The sequence below is a fragment of the Bombus fervidus genome, chromosome 13 (assembly GCF_041682495.2).
Source record: "Bombus fervidus isolate BK054 chromosome 13, iyBomFerv1, whole genome shotgun sequence".
In the NCBI taxonomy this organism is placed as follows: Eukaryota; Metazoa; Arthropoda; class Insecta; order Hymenoptera; family Apidae; genus Bombus; species Bombus fervidus.
In genome coordinates this window covers 8,337,084-8,360,541 of record NC_091529.1, presented here as the reverse complement: position 1 = coordinate 8,360,541, position 23,458 = coordinate 8,337,084, and the positions used below count along the sequence as shown (strand labels likewise).

Sequence of the window (23,458 nt, the reverse complement as noted above, 5' to 3'; positions counted from 1 at the left end):
TAATAAAACAGCCAAAGGAATTGTCAATTTCTACTTCCATGAGGAGAAAAAGATATTTTCTTTGCTAACTCGAAAGAACATCGTGCTGTCGTAAAAGCGACTAAAAATCATTGCTGTCTCTTTCTATAAAACCGAAAGCACCTCGACATATTTTTGTACCTAGCGAACAAACTGTAGCAAAATTATCCACCGTAATTTACGACGAGTACTAGCGGAACAAGTACGCTATGCGCTATAATAAAATACCTAAAGAAATCGTCAACATTTTCTTTCATAAAAGAAGAAAGAAATTCTTCGAACGAATTGCCACGATGGAACTAGCTAAAAATCACCGCTGCTCTTCTTATTAAAAAACTAAAACCGTCTCAAAATCTTCGTACGTCTAACTCAATACTCTCTAATACAATCATCCAATAGAATAAAATACTCAAAGGAATTGGCAACTCCTCTTTCCACCAAGAAAAAAGAAAAAGAAGAAAAAAAGTAAAAGTAAAGAAATTCGTTCTTGACTACCCCAACAACTTACTACGACAGTAAGCTCGATTTACTAATACCATCAACTTCACCTCTCCCAGAGAAACAAACATCGAACAACGTCCCTCTAATAAAACCATCCATCGTAATTCATGGTACTTCAAGAAACAGCTACATCATCCAGCATGACAAAATACCCCGAAAAATCGTATTTCCACAAAAAAAAAAAAGAGAAGCAAAAAAGAAAGAGGAGAAGTTCTTTCTTTAATCGCCCCAGCAACTACTTCGCTTATCGATGTAATCGACTCCGCTGTTTCCGAGAAAGAAGACCGACACTCCGCAACAAAAAACCATCCACGTAATTCGTACGTTCGTATTCATACGTACACAGAATCGAAACGGCTACGGCAACCACCGTAACCGAACACCCGAACAAACCGTCAACTTCTGCTTGCACAGAAGAAAAAAAAAGGCTCTTTGTTCGCTGCCGTAATAAAACTGTTCAAAAATCCGTCTCATCCACCGTTGACCAAACTTCTCTTTCAAACTCCTGTTCGTCGTCCCTGATCCACGAACGAGAAGCTCGGCCTTCGAAACAACCCCGAAGCCATCCTCACCCACCCACCCCATCCATCCCTTTTGTGGGACGTGGTCGTTATCCAATTAGACGTCTCGATTCCTGCCGCTGCCCCTCCATTGTCCCGTTGTTTCTATCTGGCGATGTTTAATATCGACGAAAATCGCTAGGCTGCAGAGGCAAGGACGATTAAAAATGAACGTCGGGGCCGCGTGGGCCTCTAAGAAGCCGAGAAAGAACGAGAGGGTGGGCGTGGATCGGGAGGGTGAAAGCGGCGGACTGCTCTATTGTGCGAAACTGTGTCACAGGGACTGGGCTTGGGCGTCCGTAAGGCAAGTGCGCAAAGCGAAGAGCCGCCTCTCGTCGTCCATTTTTCCATCTACAAATGATTTCTGCGGCGTTATCGCTGGTGCGCGAAACTCTGCTTCTGGTTAGGGAGGAGAGTGAGGAAGCGCGGCCAGGGGGAGAGATGTGCGCGGCCTCGTGAAAACTCGGAGTTTCGTACATCCGCAATGGTTCGCCGCATTTTTACATTAACGGTAACCGCTATTTGTTATTTGTAATATATGTGATAAATTCTATAGAATTCAAACTACCCGCCGAACGATGTTTTTACTTCTGCTTTGTTTTACCGGCAGCCATTTTACCGAATAGCTTAGATCACGAGAGAAGAACGGTAATTTAGAACTTGGAAAATCGATTCTCAATTTTCCAGGTCAAATTTGTAGTAGATTTGTTACTAACTGTTATCGTATATAATTTAATTTATTCACGAAACTCCGATTCTCCAGAATCGATCGTCTTATTTACACCAAGCGTTTACGTTATTACATATGTATTATCGATGATAGTTATTCTGCATGGTATATGTGTATTATACGTAAAACGATGGTGTTTCTTGGAATTCTCCATGGAATCTTTCACTCGTACAGTTTGTTCCCTAAATCTCGTACAAAGAAGTTCTATTTCGTCCGCCATACCGGTGTACAGTATACAGTTATCCTATGGAAGAATGTGAATTTTCACGTGTACGTACTTTACAGGGTTTCCAATGGCGGTTAAATTTGAGTATTTTGAGAAAAGATTCTACCTGTGAAAAAATTATTAGACATTCGCTTTTGTAATATTATTAGTAGGTCTTCTTCGCAACTTCGTCTCATTCTCCCTGTACTAATTATTACTTTATATTTAGCTGGAGAGAAAAAGGAAGTAAAAAATGAAAATCAGTGTCATTTCTTGGCCTGAAACGTTCTTCGAATTTAGAATGAAGGTCTGACTTCAGCCTCAGACTATTTCAGTTTGAATTTTGCTATAAAATAAATATACGTACTATGTAGAACTATGCACAAGTTTTCTAAAGTATATTAATTAATAAAGCAGTCACGACATCCTTTGCTACAAGAAATAGCAAACATCTTTTTTTTTCTTTTCTTTTTTTTTTTCTTTTCTTCTCTATATTTTTCATTTTATATATGGCCTGCTGATACTCGTTATTGATTTGTCAACAGTCCTGATTTTGTCCTCTTTCGCTCTCGTGTTTTTTTCCTGGCGATGTTTGGTTTTTTAACCTGATGAATTGGAAACCGGAGATGAAAGCATATTTTGACGGTAGCTTTCGAGGATCGAACACACGCGATTCATACGGAGGAATGCGATACCTACACACACGCGCAAGCACACACACGTATACAGTATATCAAGCGTATCAACTCGAAAATTCAAGAAACTAACCGAAACAGCTACGTTTCTATGGAATGAGAAGACGTATGAAAAAAATGAAAAAAAAAAGACAAATTGACCAGAATATTGATATTAAAGATTATAGTGTTGCGAATAGTTGTTGAATAGATGTGATAAATTTAAATATCCAAGATCAATGTACGCTCAGGTACGTAAAATCGAATGTTCTATAATAATATGCTAAATTTTCGGTTTACTTTCAAGTCGAAAGTTCTCCGTCATTGGATTTTAACACAAAAGGGAAAAGTTTGGTCGTATAAACTTACCAAAGTCGCTGAGAAAAATCACAATGGGCATCGAATCGCACTGCATCCGAAATTAGAGCTCATAAAGACCACGCCGAACCATCGAACCGTGTCACTAAAGTTTCATGAAAACGAGACCTTGAACGGTACCTCAAACCCCTATTCTAATATAAACCTCCGATTACACTGGGTCAAATCGATATTATCTAATTCTTCTCCATTTTTTCTTTTTTTTTTTTTTATTAATACCACGGATTCAAAGCCTGTTGACGAACAATTAATCGATAAAACAATTTCCTAGTAAAATACATGAAAAAAAAAAAGGAGGAAAGTTGACGATTTTTTGAAACTCGAAGGACGAGGGTTTTTTAAAATTTTTGACGAGGAACGGAATAAGATGATCAAATATTTGTTATGTTAGTAAGTAGATAGAAAGTATACGTACATGTTATATAATATCGTGTTTATAAACAAACAAAGAAATTTTTTATCGTAGAATTTGTTCGGATTTTCTGCGATGAAATTTTGTCAAAAAACGCATAATTATCCTGTAAGAAAAAAAAAAAAAGGAAAAGAAAAGCAGGCAAATGAAAGATCATCAAGAACTTTAAAGCTGAGAACGAAAACAGAAATCGAATTGTTTCTTGGGATTGGAGGGTTGAACTATGTAATTTCTCCAGATTTCTGAAGACTAAAGAAATCTACTAAGTAACTCATACTAATTCGAAAAGAAGAAGAAAAAGGTACTAAACGATTGTAAGTACTTCACGAAGAAACTTACAAACTCCAAACTTCGAGAATCGGGAGAAAAATCGAACTTCTTAATTTGTTTCATTCACTATTAGCAAATTATCGAACTCTTCGATAATTGAATCAACGTTTCAATTGCCAAAGTTCCGATACTTTTGTCTGTCTACTTTAAGAAGAAAAACTGATAAACTGGAAAAACTTCAAGAATTATATGATTCCTCGATCTGTTTAATAGATTGTAAAACAAATTATGAAATTATGCATTGACCGATTTCTTTTTCAAACTATCTTACACCATGACATCTTCGCTATGAAATAAAACTTTCCTCGGCTATTTCATTAATCCTTAAACAAATTACCAAATTATCCAACGTCGCACGTTTTCTATCAAAAATTTCCCACGTCATAGTCTTCTTATTTTACATACGTCGTGACTCATAGTCGAACAAATTATCAAATTTTCATTTCAATTCTATCAGAAATAATTGACTGCGAGTTTTTCTACGTTTTCCCACGTTGTAGTCTTCTCATCTTACGTACGTCGTAACTCATCGTCGAACAAATTATCAAAATCTCGTTTCAATTCTATCAGAAATAATTGACTGCGAGATTTTCTGCACAAAATTTCCCACTTTATAGTCTTCTTATCTTACGTACGTCGTAACTCATCGTCGGACAAATTATCAAAATCTCGTTTCAATTCTATCAGAAATAATTGACTGCGAGTTTTTTTACTCAAAATTTCCCACGTCACAGTCTTCTTATTTTACATACGTCGTGACTCACCGTCGAACAAATTATCAAAATCTCGTTTCAATTCTATCAGAAATAATTGACTGCGAGTTCTTTTACTCAAAATTTCTCACATCATAGTTTTCTTATCTTACGTACGTCGTAACTCATCGTCGAACAAAATATCAAATTTTCATTTCAATTCTATCAGAAATAATTGACTGCGAGATTTTCTGCACAAAATTTCCCACGTTATAGTCTTCTTATCTTACGTACGTCGTAACCCATCGTCGAACAAAATATCAAATTTTCATTTCAATTCTATCAGAAATAATTGACTGCGAGATTTTCTGCACAAAATTTCCCACGTCATAATCTTCTTATCTTACGTACGTCGTAACTCATCGTCGGACAAATTATCAAATTCTCGTTTCAATTCTGTCAGAAATAATTGACTGCGAGTTTTTTTACTCAAAATTTCCCACGTCATAGTCTTCTTATCTTACGTACGCAATTTGCTATGAATTAAGAATCTCTTAATCTGTTTGACCCATCGTTAAAACAAATTGTAAAACTCTCCAATCATCGAATAAATATATTTTATTCGAGATTTCTCCCATTATATCCGGCGCTTCGTCGTGAATCAAGAATGCCTTAATCTACGTTTAACCGATCATTAAGCAAATTATAAAATTCCCCGATAATAAAGTCAACATTTTTCATTCGAGATTTCTGACATCCTATCCTTATTCATTATGAATCAAGAACGTTTCGTTTCCACATTTTCGCCCCCTTTCAACCTCCTCTTATCACGGTTGTAACTTATCTGGCGAATATATCACGATAACTGTACGATATATTAGCGGAAAAATTACTTCCTGCAGCACTTAGTAAGTGCAATTTATTTCCGCGACACGAGAGGATAAAAAAGTAGAAGAAAAAGAAGGCGAGGAAGAAGAAAATGTCAGGTGGCCGGTGCTAAGCGAATAAGTCGAACCGCCTGTAATGCGAATAGTAATTCAATTTCCGTCGCGTAATAGAAATTACTTCGAGAATTATGTGATCTCGCCGGATTTTCCTCTGCCCTGTCCACGCCAATTTTTCATCATCCCTGTGTACCAACGATTTTATCGCGAAATATTTGCATATTCAAAAACATATTAATTGCGGAAATGAATTGCTTCTTATTTTTTTATATATAAGCCATTTTCAAATATAACATATATATATGTATATACAGTAATTTGTTCTTTATTTCGAGATTTTCAAGTACGTCGATTTTTGTATTTGTAAAATTGGACGAGCACGATTGACTTATGGACCGAATGGCCATGAAAGACATCGATTTAAATCGATTATAAGTAAATCCAGAGACACGTAACGAATGGAGAATGGTAAAAAGAAAAAGAAGAAATTGGTTCGAGTATCCTAAATTTTCGTCGAATGTCCGAGAAATTTTTAAAGCAACAATAAATATCGCTATGGGACGAAGTTTATTTATTCGGAGATTATTTCAAGGAGAAATGAACGTTCAAATTATACAGATCTTAATTTTTAACCTTCTCAGAATTGGAGATGAATTTTCTGAATTAATCGACACGATACGTTGATACCGTATAACGTTATGATAAGAGAATCTTCTGGTGGAACAAAATTTCCGTTCGAATACCGTTTACAGGGAAATTACTGCGAAAGAAATTATTCGAATCTGTGAATAGGGAATATCGAGCAACGCAGTTTGAATAAAACGACGATATACAGTAGAATCGTATACAGAAACGGATTTATCTTAGAAAAGGTCACGGGCTAAGTACCGCACGAGGAAGGATTTTCTCGAGCAGCGATCTCTCGTTTATCGTTCGTCTTGCTCGGGGGAATTTCCACGGCATTGAAAAGCGCGTTATGAAACGCGAGAATCCTGCGATACATCCGACGTACGCGTGCACGTGTTCGCATCGGGTCACAGACAGGCAAAGAGGGGCCATGAAAATGAAAACCTTCTTACATACAAAAATATAGAGAAACAACGCACGTATTCCATTCTGTTCGTTTTATCCGGTCGCTCTTCGCATTTCCAGAACGCCGAGCTACGGTTATTCGCGTTAATAAGTCCGACCATATCGAGGAACATGGAATGGACAAAACTGATAACGATAAAAACCGAAGATACGAAGAAAATGCCAACTAACAAATTGTGCAAAGGCAAACACGAAATTGACACAGTTTTTTGCTCCAAGGACCAAAGAGAACAGAACGAAAAGAGAAACTCGACTGAAATACTGTGAGACTGACGCGAGAACAGCCAACTACAACAGGTAGAAGAAACTCGTTTATCCGTAAGTTCGGATAAGAGAGGCTCACCGGCTATCCCCACCCGTTATAAGTTCGGATACGAGAGACTGCCGTTCGGATAACCGAGTTTGTCTAATTCGTTTTCACGATTACACGATCTTTGGTTTCGCGATGGTAACTATAGAAACGGCACGTATCAGTTTACCCAACAATATGTCGTGCGATAAATTTTTGTATGTGTGTGTGTATATATATATATATACAAATACAAATATATAAATGCTGCAGATATAAGGTGACAAAGAAACTCGCGGTTCACGCTTTTGTTTACGCCACAGAGTGAGCTCGTTGGTGCTTCTCCTCGGCCACACACGCAGGACTTCGTGAAATGCAATATATATATAAACGTAAGAACAAAATACATCAGTGATCCTCGTGTTAGGTAATAAAGGCTCGCTTAGGAGTTTGTATGTGTGAGGTTGGGTCTGAATTTTTTGTATAAACGAGGTTCTACTGTATCAACAAGGAGACGTATATTATACGTAGCGTTACGCGTAGTACGAGGATCAAATGACATAGATCTTCTTTGTAAAGACTCTGTTCGTAACTTTGTATTTCGATAAGACGTTTCAGAAAGTAGGAATTGGGTTGTTGTTGCCTCGGCATCGAATTGCCACAATGTTTTCGCCACAGCTTCGGTGAAAGCGGAGGGCCAGGTCGGAAGCTAATTGCACGCGAGTTGTTCCACTTGTTCGTCGCTGTTGAAACGTCGTCCTCCTAACGTCTCTTTAAATGGTCGCGATTTTGTGGAACTCTGACTCTCTCTCTCTCTCCCACGGAGGAAAAGCCATACTTCCACGAAGTAATGTATCAAGTTTAGAGCAAATTTCGCCGACTGTTACCGTGCTCCATCAGTTCCCGGAACAGCTTCAACGTTCGCTGGCATTGCGCCGGTCTTTTGGACGCGATCGACGTCCGCTAGAAAAACCGACTTACGCCATGCGAACGCCTGGGTTCTTGACAGTTTTTTACGCGTTGAGCTTCACAGCGACGGCGTAACGTCTTTGTGGAAAATGGTGGCAAGAGGTTGCGAACGAGAGATTACGTACCTCCGTAACATTTAACAATGAACAATAATTTGTAATTTAAAACCTGTCATCTAATAGATATCTCTATATTTCTTCCTCCTCCAGCGTACATCGAGATCGAACGAGAAGAGGAATGGGAAATCTATGTAAAACAACAATCTTCTTTTTATATCCAAGAGGCAAAAATTAACCAAACGTACGACGTATACGTGTTCCTTCCGCTGTCTTCAATCAACAAAAAATTCACCTTGTCGATTCTCCACCGTGTGCAACATCCCCGGAACGCGTAAAAAGTGCGGAGGAAACTCGTGTAACCGACGCAACTCGATTAATCTTATCAGAAGAACGAGGCATCGACTCGTAGCTACTACCTTGGCGGCAAGGGTTTACTAGCTCCTGCCCCTAGGTAAAAGGATACGCGAAAGTTGCGAAAACCGATAGTTCTGCCATTAATTCCGCTTCGTTAGCGCTTCTAGAATGCTTCACGCGTGCTAGATTGAAGAGAATCGTAGAATGAGCGAGATACGGGGAGAGAGAGAAAGAGAGATACTGGAATTAATTCTATTTTGCAGAGAAGTGCGCTGCAGTGCAACCAATTGCATCTTCGAGCGTCTCGAGGCTCGTGTTTCACCCTGCTTTAAGGACGACCTCGCTTCTAATTAACATAAATACTCGGCCAACGACGGTTTACAGCGAGTTCATTGTGCCGGCCACCCGCCAGCCTCCTCGCAAATATTGACGCACAGTGGATTTTATGGACAGATTATGGTTGCTCGAAATGGGATCGTAAAGCGTGAGTAGTAAGGGGGTGATTTAGTTGGCTCGGGGTTGACTTTACTTGGCGGATTTTCCTGCATTTGTGTCAAGTTTGATACTTCGAAATATGATACAAAGAAATATGTATAATATTGAAGGTATGATCGTAATATTTAGTTAATAATATAATTGAATTAATAAATACAATTAACCAAATTATTGGCTATACACAGTTATAGTTTAGTAATATAATTATGGTTAATCATTTAGTTAACACTAACCTTACCAGACCCGGTCGAACGATCGGCTTCAACATTTAATTTAAAATTGTACCTTCGTTCGTATTTCTTTCGTTCGTCTAACTTTATGTAAATTCTTCTGTTAGCCGATTGATCAGTTTCTCAATCTTCGTTAATGCAAGAATTTATGTAAAGTTGGACGAGCGAAAGAAGCAACAACGAATGGACAATTTCGAATGAAAGTTCGAAGCCTGACGAGGTTAGGTTAGGTTAACACTCGCCACTATCGTCTTCCGAGATCAACGTATATATCGTACGAAACATAAATACATTATTCGAAATCTTACTGCTGTCATATCAAAGTACAGAATTCGTCGAAGTGCTAACTATGTAATTTCAAATATTATCTATTCCTAGAAACACGATAGCGTCCCATTAATTTCGAACAATCTGCTCCATCTATCTAGTAACCCCCCCTCCCCCCACCGTTGACGTATTACTCGTCCACCCCATCTAACATTCGATACGTTCGAAAATACACAATGGAAGTTGGTTTACACGAACGAAATTTTAGCGTCGGCTGATTACCTGAACATTAGCCGAGCTTCTATCACCTGAACTGCCGCTCAGCGTCAATCCACCATATTACGTACACCTGTGGGACTCTTTTTACACGGCACCTTTCTTCCTCTACGCGATTCACTTTAACACGGCCTTTTTATTTTAAACGGTTTATTCACTTCCACACGTTCTTTTTAACTCTTATGTTATTGATTATGTTATTAACTCTTACACGTCCCGCTTGTTTTTCTTTTTTCACGCGTTTCATCGTTCCATCGTAAACGATACCAATCTTGAACGTTTAACGCGATTTCAAAGGGATTTAGAAACTCGTACGGCTTGTTACGGAGAATTATCAAAGGAAAGAGCGTACATCGACGCGACTGATACAAACCGGTCAGATCGGTCGAACGATGCTTCGAACGACGAAAGTGACCTCTTCGCCGTTAATCAGAAAACTTGTAATACGTGCTCGTACAATAATAATATGGAAAGTAACGATGACTAAAATGTTAATCTTTGGGAAAAGTATTTTTTCCCATTTCCCTTAACGCGTTACCTTCCCCTTCGTGCGTTTATCGAGTAAAACGTCGTCATCGAACGCGCCTCTATGTTTTAACCAGTTGGCTATTGCGCGTACCTTAGATGTATGGCAAAAAGTAAGTGACGACGAGTATACTCGTCAAACACAGAGTATGTGTAACTCTTACGATATGGAATTAAGTCGTAACCGAATGACTGTTTTATTTTTCAATTCTATTATTGCAATTTACTGCCATTACTAAATTGCAATTTAAACGGCAAATTGTGATTACTTTTTACGCACGACGAGTATACTCGTCGTAACGCAGAATGTTGTCATTTCTTCATGACGAGTATATCCGTCGATTATACTGACGAGTACACTCTTCGATCATACTGACGAGTACACTCGTCGATCATACTGACGAGTATACTCGTCGATCATACTGACGAGTATACTCGTCAAAAACAGCTAACCGACTGAATTGCTTTTTCTATTGTTTGCCTCGGTTTAATACGAGATTCGTACTCTGTTGCAAACTAATCGTTTCACGACTTTTTTTACACGTTTTACCACATCCACCCTGTAAAAACAGTCGCAAATGCGTACGAACGTTTATCACAAAAAGCTGACCACGCGTCGTATGATACAATTCGCAGTTGCTAAAAGTTTGCAACGTTATTAAACGTTATTTGGGAGGAAATGTTTCGTGGAATCCTCTTATGTCTCGTACGAACACGAACTCCTATTAAACGAGCAAAAAATCACAGGTGGAAATAGGTCATAGGGAGAAATAGATGGACTCCTATTATACGAGCGACCTGATTATACGAACTAACTTGTCTCCCGTCAGTTTCATATGAACCAAGTTCTACTGTATTACGAGTTTCCTAATAACTAACCAATTAATGTTCGTTCAAAAAATCTGTACGATACACAGCACTGCGAATAATTATAGTTTCGAACATGCTTTCCGCGTTATTTCCTCGATATTTCCAACGTACCACTGATCATGCCTGGATATTCTAAGCGAAATTTTTCTTTTTCTTTTTGATACTATAGAAATTTACTTAGAACTATGAACTAAATTTACTTAATACTATAGAACATCAGGAGATATTACGTGGCGAGTTATTGCGTTTAATAACTGAGATTGAAGGGACGATTCTTCAACGAGACAATGCTGCTATTCGTACAATTGCTACGGCAAAGATTTCGGAATAGAATTATTACCGTGACCAGCATCGGATGCCGATCTGAACGCGATCAGGAACCTGTGGGTGAATTCTAACAAGGAAAGTTTACGATCAGGCCACCTATAAAACATATGGTCGAACCTAGAGAAAGAATAAAATCCACGTGAGCGGATATTCGAAACGAAACTTTAAACAAGATCAGTGGATAGCGTGGCCAACAGATTAATAGAAGTAATCAGAAATGGAGACAAATTTCACTGAATATTGGATAAAGGCGTAACGATATTAACACTGGGTTTATAGTTTTTCGCAAACAACAAACTACATAATTTAAAAAAGAATTTGATTTTGTCCAGACTTTGAAAGAATAATATTTGTGTCTACCGCATCTTTAGTTTTCTTTTTTTATACATTATAATATAAAATTAAAAAATATATTATAAATATATAAATTAAAAAAATTATACATATAATAAAAAATTAAAAAATAAAATTAAAAATCTAAGGGTTGAATAATTACAAAATTATTCACGACACTGTATATATACAATATAATATACTGAAATTTAGTATTTAGCGAAGGTCTCACGTAAAGATTATATGTTTGTATACGACAGAGCAAGAGTGGAATAACACGTTGTTAATTTTAGGGTGGGACAAGTGGGTGGAAAAAATTCGCTGGAAGACTCACCGTCAGAAAATCCAGGGAAACGCAATCGATGAGCCACTACAAGAATATTCGAGTCGAGTACCGCCGCTCAACCTTGCACCCCCTTCTTGCTAATTCACGCAACGCCACTTCTCTGAAACGAGAACAATAGAAGCACATGAGGAAATCTGGCGTTTAAGAACCCTTTCCTTGTTAAATGCTCTGAAAAGCGAGATAAAGCTGAAAAATGGATAGTCGCGTTGAAAGACACCAAGATTGTAAAGATGTCCGAGCTAAAGGATATTTCAAATGAAGTACATTTTAACGCTGGAACTATCGACCAGTATAAAACCAGTCAAAATAATTGATCTATAAAAAATACGTAATATTTTTTTGATCGTAGCTTTCTTACAAAAGGAATTCCATGTCACGTAGTATATTTTCGGTATTATTAACTCATCTGGGAATATGATCCCTGAACGAGAGTTGGCACGTTTATAAAAAGTTGTCAAACCAGTCATTTCGGCTGATGCGGTGGTTCTAGTGTCAAGCATAGTGATCGATCTGAAATTTTCCTGATAATCGACACCATCGTATCGAACGATAGGCGGTAAAAATTCTAAAAACGTGTTGAAAGTTACACAAAACGAGGAAACTGGTTTATTCGAGTTCGGTAAACCTTTTACGCTTTGTCAAGTGCCAGTTATTTTCACTGGTATTGGTATAAGTAGCCACGATACAAAATTATTTTAATTTTGAATAAATAACAAAAAAAAAAAATTCATTATGTTATTCCTTTGTGTGGTAGCTCTAGCGTTAATCTCTTCCGTACGAGCGTGGACTAAAGTCGACAATAAGGCTTCGCGCACACTGGCGACAATTTGTCGCTTACGAAAATGGCGTTCGCTCATATTACTTTATACGAACGTGCGCGCGTTTGACGACGCGGCTGCACGACGACTGTTTTCTCGTTAGAACAAGAATAAATTGAACTTTTGACTGATAGAAGCGAGCACGACGAATCGTCGCTGCTACGCACATAACCTAACACGTATTATTACATGATCGTTCTTACTCGCGACAGTCAAGTGACACTAAACAGCGGCTGAAATTTATTTATATATATTTACACAAGGTATTTACGTTGAAATCTATAAAATAAGATCTATAAAACAGGAATAGAATCTGTTAAAGTCTAAAATTTCAGTAAAAGAAACTGGACAATAATTTACAATTTCACTCTGGTTTTTTCCTTAAACTTGGAATATATCGGAAATAGTTATCTAAAAAGATAAAATATCGTTTAAAAAGTGGAGCGTCACAAACAATACTACGTACACTTAACGCCATATCGAAACTAGAGCTAACCTAAAACAAACTATACAAATATATTCTTATTTTCTAAAAATAAAAAATTAAGTGCAAATTAAGCGACAGAAGTAAACAGTTAGAAGAGCAATTTAAATTAACCTGTATCGATAGAGCGGCCGTACAACAAAAAAGGAATACGAAGCATACGACGAACAACGTTTAAAAGACTCTTACACGCGGTTCGGATTAGGATTAGGTTTCGCCTCTGGCGGACGAGTGGCGAAATAAAAATGACGAAATACGATACGGTTTGTACTAGGTCGAGGTTAGGTTTAGGTAGTTTTAAAGTAGAATCAAAAGTACTTGTAACAGCTTACGGCACTTTTTTCTGGCATTTTGCTTATTCAAGTAACTTCACCACTCGGTATATCCAAGTTTGCAGGAAATCGGAAATACCGATGAAATCGTAAAGTATCGACAGGAAGAGAATACAGGAAAATAACCAGAGAATCGGATGGTCAGGTAGATTACAGTCGCCATTCTCCGTGGAAAGATTTTCCTAAGGAGCGTGCTTCGAACCGAAAGTAATTTTTCCACTGTATTCCGTGCTTCCATTGGACATTCCAAATGCACCAACCGGATTTACCACGGTTCAGTAGCTCGGGTGCATCGCATCCATGGAAATCCGAGCGTTTCTCGCTTTATTGCAGCGACACGAAAAAACACGAAGAATTACAGCCGCTGTATCTTAAAACGGTACACGACCTAGTGAACCTTGATTCAGCTTCGAGATCGACGAATTAAATTTCACTGCGTGGAAAGAGACATTTTCCAGACAAGAGAAATATCTTCTCTCAATATATCTTTGAAGACAAAAAAAATCTGACAAAAAATGTATCGATTACTATCATCTGGTTCTCTTATGAAATCAACAGGGAGATACACAGAGATCGTAGAATAAAATGTTGCAAATAAAGGTTAGTTTTATATGTGTAGGTATTAATAATAAATTTTATGATCTACATTTGCGTGGGTAGATGGAAGATTTTTCTTTCACGTTAAATACGTCTCAGCTAAAACATTCAGACACGATACCAACGATATATGATAACATGCAACACGGTATGATAGCATACATCTTTCCAAACGTTCGAATCTTATGGAACTTTATTATGCTTACGTATGTGAGCAAATAGAAGATTTGTATTTAATGCTAAATATGGTTTAATTAAGAGATTCAAACACATAGTAGCAATAATGTATGATAACATGCAACATGGTATAACAGCATTCATTTTTTGAAAGCTCAGATGCTATGAAACATTATTATGATTTACTTATGTGAGTTAATATAAAAGTTCTTTATTTCACGCTAAACATGATCAAATTAAAAGATCGAAATACACAGTAGCAATAACAAATGGTAACACGCAACATGGTACAAAAATGTATATTTTCTGAAAGCTCAAACGCTGCAGAGTTTTATGATAATCAAAGTCCATGAACAAACAGGAGACTTTTGGTGCATGTTAAATATAATTCAATTAAAAAAATCCAGACATATAATGGCAATAATCGGCGATAACGTGCTTATTTAACGGGACTATTTTTAGCTGTAATTGTACGTTTAAGCCTACTATTCATGCTGTGCATTAATTTTGCTCGAAGCGTATATTCGCAATAAACATGTTTTGCGACTTCCATGTACATTTTCGCGTTGATTTCAAATCTTACCATTACGATATCGACGATCGCGTCTGACTTTTGGCCAATGACAAAATTTCGAAAAGTTGCGCATAACGCGCGATAATAAACTGATAAAAAGAATGTTCCCTAACATACTTTGCGAACATACGAACATACTTCGACGAGCGACTGTTCTTTGAGCGATTGTTTTGCTAACGCAAAATTGGGAAACAGCTAATACGTAGGTGTAGAAGCTATTTGTAGCAGGTTGAACGTTACTCAAGAATTACGGTGTATCTAAGGAACACGTTATATTCTCCGTAGCATGACGCGATGTCAGGAGTAAGCTGATTCTCTTGGCGTGTAATCATTGCTGAACAAGCTGTAGATTCCTTCTACGCTCAGATATTCCGTGTTAAGATTCTGCCATAGCTGGCTTTCCTTTATCTTCTATCGGAACTCAACAACGCATTCAGTTATTTCCTTCAAACACGATATCTCTTCGGAAGATAAAGCAATCTACGAGGTAATTAGCTCATAACTAGAAACTATTAGGTATAAAAAATGTCACTCCAGAGATACCAGGCGTATGGTAATTTCACGCTAATCGAAATACCAATATGTCGTTATCTTTCGTTGCTACTTTGTTGGCAACTAAGTGGTTGCGGATTTTGTCGGTACTACCTAATGACAAAATCCGCAACCATTTAGTTGCCAACCTAACAGAATCAATCTGAATTGTTGGTCTACGACGAGAGCAACAATTTTTGCTTCAAACTCCAAGAATTACACGCAATCTATGTATTATTGTCTAAGTTATTGAAGGAAATACGTTAGCAGACACATGTAGACGATGTGAAAGGCGTGACCTTGGAAGAGGAACAGCAGAAAGGTTTAAAAAGTCTCACGGGAAATCTGCAAGTTTTTCTTCTGGTCGTTCGAGTTTCCATTGTCACTGGTAGCGTAAAATTCAGCAGAAATACACCGCGATTCTTGATAATCTTCTAAATTCTTCGATTATCAATCCTCGTTACTCCACTTTTTCCACTTTACCTATCAAACGACTCGATCTTTCGACTCGATCCTGACACAGGTCAACATTAGACCGTAAAAAGAAAATCCTTCGTTCCAATCTCGTCCATTGAACAACGATATTCGATACGATAGATCTAATCGCGTGTATCAACTTTAAAGCTCGTTTTTTCGCCACTGTGAGCGCGCAAAGGGGTTGAAAAAGGAAGAATAAAAAGAGAAGGAGCAACGGAATTTCACGTCAGCACACGCTCTGCCTGTTGACTCGTCTCGATTCCAACTCGCGAGCAATTATCCTTCGATCGTGCGAGTTTGAAGGATTAATACGTTTCGCTCGCGTCACGTCATCGTTCTTTGTTGCGACGCGTTTCTCTCCTCGATTTCCGGTTATTAGCTACGGCACAGTTGCTACCAAAAGCTTTGCAACATCGCCGTACACCGGCGTAATATTACGTTTCTTCGAAGAAACTGAAGTGCAACGTGACGGGTAAAGCGAACGTTCGAACGACGAATTAACTTTGAACGTTGAATTAATCGGGCGCGAAACGTCGGTTTAATTTACCTGCTTTTACTTTGTTTTTCGATCACAGAGGCAAAGAGAAAGAATTGTTCGACATGGTGCGAAGCAGATTAAAACGACGAAATTGACAAAGTGAAATGAAATTCTGTCGATGAAATTCGAACAGCTTAAAGTGCCCGTTCTAACGTCGATTTTTTATTTTAAATCTAGTTGTAAATTCAATTAACCAGCTGATGGGAATGTCGCGAATTTCAACTTTCCTCTTGCTAATCGATCGAACCTTTCGAGTAGATCGGTTTGTCCTAGCGATTTAGCAAATTCCCTTGTAGCAATTGTAACGCTGATATCTGTGATCGTAGAAGATGGATTAATATCGGAACGCGATCTGCCAGTAGGAAATTTCTACAAGCGATAAAGATTGCGTTTGCGTTCATTACATTCGTTTGGCTTTATTGATTTTTCAAATTAAACGGAATTTCAGTGAAAAATAAAACAATCGATAAAAATAAGCTGGCAAATTTCATGGCTGTGCTTCTTCCATAGACGTGTCTTCTACGAATGTTTCAGAATTTCTTTCAGTCGAAACGAAATTTCCCATGAAAATGAAACAATTGACAAAAATAAACTGGCAAATTTCATGGCTATGCTTCTTCCATAGACGTGTCTTCTAGGAATGTTTCAGAGTTTCTTCTAGTCGAAAGGAAATTTCCCATGAAAATGGAATGATCGATAAAAATAAGCTGGCAAATTTCATGGCTGTGTTTCTTCCATAGACGTGTCTTCTACGAATGTTTCAGAGTTTCTTCTAGTCGAAAGGAAATTTCCCATGAAAATGGAATGATCGATAAAAATAAGCTGGCAAATTTCATGGCTGTGTTTCTTCCATAGACGTGTCTTCTAGGAATGTTTCAGAGTTTCTTCTAGTCGAAAGGAAATTTCCCATGAAAATGGAATGATCGATAAAAATAAGCTGGCAAATTTCACGGCTGTGCTTCTTCCATAGACGTGTCTTCTACGAATGTTTCAGAGTTTCTTTCAGTCGTTTTTAACGCGTTGTAACGTAGTTTTGGTTTTTTCTATCTGACTGAAAAATACGACACAAAGCAGGATAGCTGAAGCTGACCTTTCGTGGTCCATCATTTTTACGTTGAAGAGTAGTTACTATTATTGACTTTTTCGTCCAGTCGGCAATTAAGAACGCTGTCAGTGATCCATTAAAGCATTATGAAGCTCTTTGACGATGCTTAAGCGGCAAGTTTCGTAGCCTGACCGAAAGACTTTTAACAACCACGACACGGCGGCTCCTCTGCCTCTGGCCATTTACTCGTTGTACAGTGGATTATCGGAGGAAACGAGGTGCCAAAAAAGGAAAAAAAAAAGGAAATACGTGCAAGGATATCGCGGTTTTAATTATTTATGTCATCCGTCTTAATTAATTTATTTATCGAATTTAAATTTATCATTAATTTAATTCTTCTACTTTAAGTAATTAAATATATATATATATATATATTAGGTTGGCAACTAAGTGATTGCGGATTTTGTCATTAGGTGGTATTGACAAAATCCGCAATCACTTAGTTGCCAACCCAATATATATGTCGGAGATGAAAGGACCTTGGGCCTCATACATAAAGGCCTTTTTTTTTGAATGTTTGAGAAGGACCCCGATACTTTAGTCGAGATTTTTTATTTTAGCTGTATTTAAATAATAAAACTGAGAAATAGTTGTTTATGATTTAATCTATGGGTGAGTAGTTGTATAGCTCTCCTTCAAAATATAGTTAACCCGAGAGGTACAGAGAAAAGTACACGAGGGGAGTTCCACTTGGACTGTGGACAAGTAAGTTCAGTTCCACTTTGGCTTCGAAGAAGTAAGCGCATTTGCCATCCTGTTGACCGTATATTCGTTATTGAACCTAAGATTATTGTCATTTGCATCTCGAGTATCTAATCGTCGCGGTTAATCGTCAAATTCTGTTCGTTAAGTGTCCCTAACCTCAATGATAACTCGACATATATATACGTCGGAGATGAAAGGACATTGGGACTTTTCTTTCAGAACGTTTAGGAAGGTCCCCGATACTTTGGTCCAGACTTTTTATTATAGCTGTATTTAAATAATAAAACTGAGAAATGAGTTAATCCAATTATGTTTGCCCAAGATTAATGACAGTGGGCTTAGGCTCGAAGTGACATAATGGGTCACTGAACGTAGCCACGGTCACGGGAGGGACGTGTACCTAACAGAGGTGTAAAGTAATTAAATAACTCTCCTTAAAAACAAAGATTGACCCGAGGAATACAGAGAGATACGGAGAGGAGTATATAAGGGCACTTCCACTTGGACTGTCTCTGAATTCGATAAGTTCGACTAGTCCAGGGAACACGTACGTCAAGTTCAAAATCGCACTCGTCATCCCGTTGACCGTGTATTCGTTATCAAACCTAAAACTCATCGTCACCGACATCTCAATTATTCACTCACAGATATCGCTTGTTAACCTTCGCGATACATTCGCTTCGATCAATATCATCTGGTATACAACAATGATGGACAACTCGCAGGAAGATTCGTTACACGCCCGACTTATACAAATTTTGTATTTCGAATTTTGATTCTGTGCCATACAATGTTCTACTTAAATACGCCACACCAAATCCTGGTAAAAGACAGTACGTTAGAGTTTGTTTTACATTCGCCATAGAACTGTACGCGACGATATATCAAAGTTTTATTTCAAATCACGTTGCAATTTACATACTTCGATTCGAAGCGAAATTCGCTTAAATCTTGCTGACGGGCAATGATTCTTATATCATATTTTATAGGAACAAATGTATATCCTGACCTGATTCTGCCCGGATATTTTGAGAATGGCGGATTAGATCGCGTCAGATGCGTCTACGAACTGTCTCCACGATTAATTTCGTATGCTGGGACGTGCTATTACGAAGATCATAATTAATCTTGCCGCTGACAAATTCGGTAAACGACTGTCAGACGTGTTTTCAAGGATCAAACAGATACCAACTATCACATTCCCCGCGAATATCTTTCCTCTTCATTATTATTATTATTATAATTATCGTTCGTTTTTAACTTAAGCGATCAATTTATTTTTTATTATTTTGCACGCGTTTAACCCTTTGCACTTCTATGACTCGATATCAGTTTTTAACTCAAAAGCTCCTTCGAGTCTCGACATTCCTTCAGTTCTATCTTTTTTTTTTGTGCGAAAGAAAACCAGGATTGCATCCTGGAAATTGTTTCAAGATATATGGTACGCTTAAAAATTATAACATACGATAATAGCGCGAATAAGAGTGGTATTTAAGTGAATTTGTTTCTTCCTTTATTTATTTAAATCGTCTTATTTTCTGGTTGAAGTAAATTTCAAATAAAGCATTTAAAAGCGTTGGAAGCTGCTTGCCAACGAAAGTGAAATAAAATTCGAAGTGCAAAGGGTTAACAGATGTTCTATCTTTAGTTTTGGATAAAACGTCCAACTTTTTAAGAAATTAAAAATACCGGTGTTTTCTCGCTGAACGATACACAATACAAATTTCATCTGAAACGCAAGTCTGTAAGTCGAAAATGTGAAACTATAGGCAAGAAAAGATATAACAAATTCTATAATTCAGTGTGTTAGAAATTTCCAAAAACGTTAACGCAGGAAGAAACGGGAAGACGAACGTGCAACTGACGATCGGGCGATTCTTACAGAAAGCTTAATCTTCATAGAGAGTCACGAAATCAATAAGAAGAACGAAAACAGATATATAGAATAGTGGGAAACGTGGGTAGATGGGAAAAATACACGTTGCGAGACGACCTACACGTCGCACACGTGTGCGCTCACTTTTATTTTCAGTCCGAATCGTCATCGACTGTTTCTAGTCGGTCGTTTGCGATCGAGTAAAATATCATAAAACGTTGAGAAATAAAAAGAGCATAAAGAACTTCAAACAGAAAATTCGAAGCGAGAAGAAAAATAAATAACAAACTGATCGCTTTCAACGGTATATTGGATTTCTCGAAGATCAAAACGCTTTACACTTCTGCTGCTAATATTCGTATTTCTTCATTTTTCATCGCTTCGCAGTATTATCGTGTTCGCGTTAGCCTAACTCTATAAGCATTTTCATTAGCATTCGATTTGTCGTAGAATTTAAAACAGGGAAAAATGTCATTTGTCAACAACGTTAGGTACGTTCATAAAACTATGAAAATATCCAATTGACAAAATACTAAAAATAGTTCAAATATCTAGACAATGATACACATTGAAATTTCGCTACCTTTTGTGTATCCTAGAATTTCCAAGAACGAGATATCTCGAAATTTATGGTTGAAAATGAGAGAGAATACAGCGAGTATGAAATAAAACGATGAGGAAAAAGAATCTTTATTCCTCGGTCTTTTACGCCCATAAAAAAAAAAAAGAAGAAAATAAAAATCCCTAATTAATAAAATACGCGCGGGTAGCTTAAATATATAATTTGATATTATTCGATATATTCAAATATTCCCGCGTTTCGACAACAAAGTATTTTTTTATTTTCAAATAAATTTATCCTTCGAAACGAGGAGAAAAGTAGCAGAATGGAAACGCAAGAGAACAAAGAATTTTCATTTCTCGGTTCCATTTCTTCCGCGGACATGTTAAAACGTTTTGTTAAATAAAACACGCATATAGATCGAATATTCAATTTCGTGTTGATATTGCACGTATATGTAACGTGCTGCTACCTTTCGTGTGCTTTAAACACTGCAACAACAAACCATTCCAATATTTCTATGATCAAGAACGAGGAAGAATATGGCGAAAGAAAACACGCGAGAACAAAGAATTCTCGTGTTTCTTCCTTTTTTTTTTTTTTTTTTTTGGTTTGGTTGGAACAAACATTGGTAAAGCAAAGACAGATGGAAGCGGTCGATTATGTGCGAGCGCGGATAATCTTACGTTGCAGCGTCGGTTTCCGGCCCCAGCCAGCCAGTTTCCGGTATTCTAGCGTCACGCCGCTCGTCTAACCGCTTCTAGGACGCGGATTGACCCAGTTGTCTCTCACGAATATCTAAATCCGAACGAAACGCACTGGCTGATACCGTTTCTTCGACATTTCGCTGGCAGCCAGCCGGTTTAATTTATCGCCGCTGCTTCTACTCCATTTCCGACGACAGAATGAATTTTGCGTTTTTGGCCATCGTCACAGTTTCAACGCGGTTCCAGAGATCCTCGATATTTCACGATTTTTCTACTTTACGGCGCTGCTAGTTTCTTTATACTAGCTTCGTGCTTTATATTCTACGTGGCACAATTTTCAAGATATTTTCATAGAAGGGTCGTCGCTTCTCCAATGGATGAATCAAACTCGTAAGAGACTTGGATTGAATTTTTATTACTTTCGGAGAACTGTATTTCTTCGAGATCGATTTTAATAGAAGAATCTTTGTAGTCTAGTAGAGCGAGATTTTGTGAAAAATCATGAACAGGTCGCTGATGAATATGGAAATTACTATTTTTCTGAATAGAGTTAATTTTTTTTTTTTTTTTTTACCTTGTAAGAGTCTATTTCGAGCGATTCGCTGTTGAAAAGGCCGGACCATTTGCCAAGAAAAGACTCGGCAAGTTACAGATAGCGAGAAGTCTCCTTCTAATTGAATCTTCCTAATTTTCGCTGCGAACCTTCCGAACAAGCTAAGATAATTGTTTGCCAGCCCTTTTGCACTATAATTTGCTAATCGATAACATTAACAAATTGGTGTTATTGGTGAGATTTTCCTATACGTATATCAATGTTTTCTATAAGTTTCCACGTACTTTCGTCAGCCATTGTGTATGTGTGTTTAACGTTTCATTAAAAAAAAAAAAAAAAAAAAAAGAAGGACAAACGATGTTTCATATGGGTCAACCTAATTCACACCTATACACAATAATGTATAGAATATAATGTAAAAAACAATGCATATGCAAAGACAGAAAGAAAAGGGTCGCAGAAGAAATTAAAAACGCGCTTTGCAACAGAATTATTTATACGTACACAACGATACAATTGTTATTTGTGTATTTCGAGGAAGACGAGGAAGAAAAAATTAAAGAATCGAAGTGACAAAAATCTTGGGATAAAGTTACAACAGAAATTACAAAATCTTGAATTTCTTCAACGAGATAACCAGAACGTTGTGGACGCTCGCGTAGGGCAGGCAGACCTACGAGATATTAATATAATGTTGAGCCTACTATTTTTATGGTCTCGAGTAAATATAACAGGTGTATGTAATTTTCGTAACGTTACACTTTATAACGAGTCTGCGGCTTTTTATGCAAACTCAAATTTCTCAAAATGCAATTAAAAAATGCAGCATCTCGGTAGAAAATTCTTTTACCTACCAGTTATTTAAAAAAGTACTGCACTTTGGATATTTTATATATCTTTCTTACGAATTTTAAATTTCTTACAAACCCATAAAAATCGCCGATCTATTTTTACCTTTTTGCATCTTTTTTCTTGACAAAGGTGAAAGCGAATAAATCGACTATTTTAAATGGACTTTTACGATTTGTCTCGCTGTTGACGAAATTCGTCGAGCTAACACACTTTTACTACTGGGTTGGCAACTAAGTGATTGCGCCGTTTGTCATTAGGTGGTATTGGCAAAATCCGCAATCACTTAGTTGCCAATCCAATATAACAAATATTTTCTATTTAGAGTTTCACTCTGTATAATAATAATAAACGTAATAAAAACAATAAATTCATTCGTATTCCAGGCCCATTATTCTAATTTCTTCATACGTAATACTACATTCTCAAATATACATAGCTCGCACGAAGTGAATCCTTGCGAAAAAAAAAAAAAGAAATAAGAAGAGAACGCAGAATTAAATTTTCCTCATACGACGCTTGGTTGTCGAGAAAATTTCTAATTTAAAGTACACTCGAACATGGCTGATTGCGGACTGGCCGCGAATAAATAATTACTCTACACGTAAAAATGAAATCGAAAATGTAAAAAAAAAAATTTGTCACAAGAGGATAATTCGCTTCCGAGAAAAATAAATTTCAACATTAATCGTACGCG

At 37.3% G+C, this 23,458-nt stretch overlaps 1 protein-coding gene across 4 annotated transcripts in view; it reads right to left on the bottom strand.

Moving 5' to 3' along the window:
• Rap1 (RAS oncogene family member Rap1) overlaps positions 1–23,458 on the bottom strand; it is a 74,088-nt gene that overhangs the window by 29,206 nt on the left and 21,424 nt on the right. For 2 of the 4 annotated variants that reach the window (XM_072015122.1, XM_072015120.1), the window contains exon 2: positions 11,865–11,976. The exons of the other annotated variants lie outside the window; for them this stretch is intronic. The gene's annotated coding sequence lies outside the window, so the exon portion shown is untranslated. The remainder of the gene's footprint in view (positions 1–11,864; positions 11,977–23,458) is intronic. 4 annotated transcript variants of the gene reach the window in all.